The following is a 5,799-nucleotide window of genomic DNA, read 5'->3' as shown; positions in this document are numbered from 1 at the left end:
CTGACCTCTGATCCCACTCGCTGACTCCGCTCTCTGACTAATGATTTCACTTTGAAATCTGGCTGCACTTTCTGTGCCCTGACCCCACTCTTTGACGCCACTCACAGCCCCTGACTCTACTCACTGAACCTCTTACCCCAATCACTGACAACACTCACTGACACAACTCACTGAGCCCACTCACTGATCCCACTCACTGAGCCCACTCACTGAACCCACTCACTGACCCCAGACACCACACACTGACGACACTCACTGACTCCACTCAGTGCACTTGCCCGCACTGACTGAACCCCTTACCCCACTCGTTGACTGCTGAATCATATTACTGACTCCTGACCCCACTCAGAGACACCTGTCCCCGCTGCCTGACCACACTCAATGACCCCACTAAAAGACCCCACTCAGTGACCACTGACCCCACTTACTGAGTCCTGACACCAATCTCTGCCAAAGTGCATGACCTCACGCTTTCCAAAATTATACTCCATCTGCCAATTTTTTGCCCACTCACTTAGCCTATCTATGTCCTTTTGCAGATTTTTTGTGTCGTCCTCACACATTGCTTTTCCTCCCAACTTTGTATCATCAGCAAAATTGGCTGCGTTACACACAGTCATTGTTCCAAGTCGTTAATATAGATGATAAATAGTTGGGATCCCAGCAATGATTCCTGCAGCAGCCCACTGATTACTGGTTGCCAACCAGAGAATGAACAATTTATCCCGACTCTCTGTTCTCTGTTAGTTAGCCAATCCGCTATCCATGCAAACATATTACCCCCCACCCTGTGAACTTTTATCTTGTGCAATTACTTTTTCTGTGGCACCTTGTCAAATGCCTTCTGGAAGTCCACATCCATTTGTTCCCCTTTATCCACCCTGTTCGTTACATCCTCAAAGAACTCCAGCAAAGTTCTCAAACATGACATCCCCTTCTTAAATCCATGTTAGAAACATAGAAACATAGAAAATAGGTGCAGGAGTAGGCCATTCGGCCCTTCTAGCCTGCACCGCCATTCAATGAGTTCATGGCTGAACATGCAACTTCAGTACCCCATTCCTGCTTTCTCACCATACCCCTTGATTCCCCTAGAAGTAAGGACTCCATCTATAGAAACATAGAAATTAGTATCACGCAACCGCTGAACAGCCCATCCCTCAAGCACTGTCTCGATAGAAAACTAGCTTCTCCCATTAAAATATCGGAAACGCAAAATCACCAGATATTGCCAAAACCCGGGATTGAATCAGGGACATTTAGATCTTCAGTCTAACGCTCTCCCAACTGAACTTTTTCGGCCGGATTCTGACAGACCGAATTTTGCCCCTGCCAGACCGAATTTTGCTTTTTGCTTTTCCAAATGTCTTGCTACTGCTCCTTTAATAATGGACTCCAATGTTTTCCCACCAAAGATGTTAAGCTAACTGGTCTAAAGTTTCCTGCTTTTTGTCTGCCTCCTTTTTTGAATAGGGGCATTACATTTGCAGTTTTCCAATCTGCAACGGCTGGGGTAGGCATGCACGTGGAATGGGATAACGCACTTCGGCTGGTGGAGGGATGCACTTGGCCTGGTGTAAGGCACGTCAGCTGGGTTGGCTTGCACTTGGACTGTGGTAAGGCACTTCGGCTGAGGAGGGATGTGCTTGGACTGGGGTAAGGAACTTTGGCTGGCCCTTCCTGACTTCTTGGGTGCTCTGTCCTCTTTCGCTTACGGAAGTCAAAGTACTTCGAGTTATAATTTGCAAAGTCAGTGGTACCTTGGGATGTGCGGTTCAAGTTACACATTCCGGAACTTCAGGATTTGGTGTATCCCCCAAGCGGACTAATCATAGACAAAGGGTAGAGCCTGCTGGCCATTTTTGCAGTACCAATAAGAACATCATATCATAACATGATTCGGCAGTCAACATAGTTTTATGAAAGGGAAATCATGTTTGACATATTTATTAGAGTTTTTAAGGATGTAACTGGAAGGGTAGATAAAGGAGAACCACTGGATGTAGTACAGTTGGATTTCTAAAAGGCGTTCAATAAGGTGCCACATAAAACGTTGTTACACAAGTTAAGGAATGATTGGTTTGGAGATGATGTATTTGCATGGATAGAGGACTAGTTAACGGATAGCAAACAGAGTGCAGGGATAAACGGGATTTTTTCTGGTTGGCAGGCTCTAAATGGTGGAGTGCCGCAAGGATCAGTGCTGCAGCCTCAGCTATTTACAATCTATATTAATGACTGAATGAAGGGACCGAATGTAATGTATCCACTTTTGCTGCCGATACAATGATAGGTGGGATAGTGAGCTGTGAGGAGAAGATAGATAGACTTCTTGAGTGGGTAGTAAGGTAGAATATGGAGTATGGTGTAGGAAAATGTGAGGTTATGGTAGAAATAATAAAATACAGAATATTTTTGAAACTGTGGGAAAATTTTATGGTGGTGTTCAGAAAGATGTGGGTGGCCTCATGCAAGAAACACAGAATGCTAGCATGCAGGTAATAAGGAGGGCAATATTGTAAGCGTGTTGGAGTGTAAGTGTATGGAAGTCTAGCAACAACTGGGCATTTTGATCTCCTTATCTAAGGAAGGATATATATGCCTTGGAGTCACTGTATTGATTCCTGTGATGAGAGAGCTGACTTATGTTGAAAGATTGTGTAGCATGGGTCCATAAACTCTGGAGTTCAGAAGAATGAGAGGTGCTCTTAGTAAAACATACACGATTCTCAAGGGGACTGGCAGTTTAAATGCTGAGATTTTTTTTCTCTATCTGGAGTATCTTGAACTCGGGGAACTAGGCCGTACATGCTTCTCAACTAGCACGTTTTCTTTGAAACCTGAAACAGGGAGACAATGATATAAATATTAACACAACAACAACTTGCATTTATATAGCGCCTTTAACATAGTAAGACGTTACAGGGCGCTCCGCGAAATCTTAAGACAAATCAAATTATGCTGACACTGAACCACATAAAAGATAAATTACGGCAAATGCTCAAAAGCTTGGTCAATGAGGTAGGTTTTAAGGAGCATCAATCTTGACATCTTTTTGAAACACCCTAAATCAGGAGTATTAATCAGTGTCATTTCCTCTAGGTCTGAAAGTTGTGAGAAGTTGGCTTTTGATTGGACTCATGGGTGTCGAATTCATATGATTAGATAGGATAGTCAGTGCAAAAATAGGCTAGTCAGCCCAACCTGTCAATATCGACGTTTGTGAACCACTGGAGCATCCTCCCCTCTTTCCGCATCCAGCACTATCAGCATATCCCTCCATTCAGTTCTCCCTCATATATTTATCTAACCGCTCCTTACGTGCATCTATAATATTAGATTCAACAACTCTGGTGATAGCGACTTTTACATTCTGACCACTCTCTGCGAAAAGAAGTTTCTTCTTAATTCCCAATTTGATTTGTTGCTGATTTTTCTTCCACTGATGATCTCTAGTTATACTCTTCCCTGCAAGTGGAAACACTCTGTATCTATTCTAACAAAACCTTTCAAGATATTAAAGAGCTCTATTAGGTCATCCCTTAGATTTCTCGTTTCACGACAAAATAAATTGAGCCTGTGGATTCTTTCCTGATAGTATACCATCTGCTCTGCACCTATCCAGTGCCTTCCTATCTTCTTTTTAATATGGCTACCAGAATTGCACACAGTACGCCTAATGTGGTCGAACTGTAGAGTGTTCTGCATTGGTCGGTTTTAAAATGGCGTGGTCAGGCTGTCCGGTCACAATAAAAGGGGCCCGCACTTCATCTTTTGAGGAGACATTTCACGGGCATCCTGTAGTAACTGAAGGCCATTTGCTTACAGAAGCTGATTGTACATTTTAAATATTGTCGATCTGGGTGCACGGGCAGGACACGTAGTGATGGGCACTTGTTGCCACGTATTTCTGTATGGATGCAAAACGCCTGAAATAGAATAACTGAGTTGTCCCAGATGGCAGATGAGATTAAAGGCGATGCACTGCTAATGGATTGTGCTCATTTACTGTGTTAAGCGTTTGTTGCTGATAAACCTTCCAAGCATTTGACTGAATATTACATAAATTAGGCTTTGAATCCAAATCTCCTCAAAACTGCAATTTCGTGATAACATTATGGTACATACCATAAATAAACACCTTATCCATTGTGCTGCGCGCTCACTGACTAAGTCACGGTGAATTCTTATTTTTTCTTGATATGCCAACTGAATTAACTGACTGGAGCAATTGTTTTAACTCCACGTGATCGTCTCGGCTCATCCCTGGGCCGAATTGAGAGTGGGGTGAGAAAATTCTGCAACAAAAATTAGAACTGAAACATTATTGTTCTTTAAGGAAGGGTGAATGACCCCTACATTCCTATTTTACATTTGGACACAGTCCCATCCCGCTCTCATGATGCTTAATCCCCTCTCAGCGGGACTGGAGAATCATGTTCGAAAAGGAGGCTCATGGTCTGCTCAGCAGAAAGTCAATGTTCTGCATGTTCTTTCAGACAGCTTTCCAACTGGACACAGGCATCCAACTGCCGTGCGAGCACTGCTGCCTATTCCAAGTCAACAATATTCTAATGTCTTCACAAAGCTAGTTTTGAATAAGCGACCTGTATTATCAAATAAGATTTTGCAGCATTAATAGCTCAATATTATCGTCTGTCTCGGCATCCTTGAAGTTACACTCTACCTGAAGAAAACTGTAATTGGTGCTGCTTTATTTCACTGCGAGCGCGTAGGAACATATCTGTGAAGATATTTGCACCGGATTTACACCATTCCTGTCCTATAGTCCAGGTCTTTCATTATCCAATTCTGCCCTCGTTGCAGGTTAGATCAGCCCAGGCCGTCCATTGAAGCCTGAGAAGTCAGTCAGCGAAAACTAGAGAAATACAAGAGACAGAGATAGGGAGAGATAGAAAGATGCATGCGACGACAATAACAGAAAAGATCACTGCAGATTGAGGGGAAAACCTTTTGCTCCCTTGAAATGTTGAAAAGCGTAAATGAAAATTGGGTGACAGCTTAAACGTGCATTCCTCCCTGGCGGATCTCTCAGGTTCTAAGAGAGGGAATTGCAGCCCGGCAGCTAGAGTTATTATTTATTCGAACACTGAATGGAGCTTTAACCAGTGTAGCGGCGAGCAGGTTTTCAGGCTGAGTGGATTTCAGGCCCAAAACAATAAATCTTCCGGCTATCGCAGACAGTTGCAGTTTGCTGCAACATTTTACTTTCCAGCCTCGGATCCAGCCAACACTGTCCTATGGGGAAAGGAAAGGGGAAGTGTGACTAGCTGAGAGCTGGCACGCTCTCGATGGGGCGAATGGCCTCCTGCTGTGCGGTAACCATTCTATTAATTCTTATTTGGACTTTGATAGGACTTGAATCGACAAGTTTAAATGTTTCTATAGAACTGATTCAGCGAGAATTCTAATGCACGAGTCATTGCAACACTGAGCACAATATTTTTAGCGACATGTTCAGGAAAATCTTTGTTTCTGTTGAATGTGATGCAGTAATTAAGTAGAGATAACCAATGCTTTTATATATCTTCTATTTGAAATCGAGTGTTTTTCCGGCACATTATTCTTTACATCAGAGTTACTGATTAAATGTCAAAACGCCTCCACTCCATCCCAAAAATAAGTATAACTCTAATCCTCCGTTGCAATATTGTTAGCAAGAGGAAACTAAGTGCTGGAATAAAACCGCGAATATGTAGATAACGTTTGGGGATATCTCAATTGCACCTTCGATTCCTGTGGAAATGTCATAAGCAAAGCCATCAACTGTTCTTGGTG

At 43.0% G+C, this 5,799-nt stretch overlaps 1 non-coding gene across 1 annotated transcript; it reads right to left on the bottom strand.

The window, feature by feature from the left end:
- Nucleotides 1-1,229: 1,229 nt before the first annotated feature.
- trnaf-gaa (transfer RNA phenylalanine (anticodon GAA)) lies at nt 1,230-1,302 on the bottom strand. The gene has a single exon. It is a non-coding gene; the product is annotated as a tRNA-Phe (tRNA).
- Nucleotides 1,303-5,799: the final 4,497 nt, after the last annotated feature.

Source organism: Pristiophorus japonicus, unplaced genomic scaffold, assembly GCF_044704955.1.
Source record: "Pristiophorus japonicus isolate sPriJap1 unplaced genomic scaffold, sPriJap1.hap1 HAP1_SCAFFOLD_549, whole genome shotgun sequence".
Taxonomy (NCBI): Eukaryota; Metazoa; Chordata; class Chondrichthyes; family Pristiophoridae; genus Pristiophorus; species Pristiophorus japonicus.
Note: the sequence above shows the minus strand (reverse complement) of the source record. Positions and strands in the feature narration are given on the sequence as shown.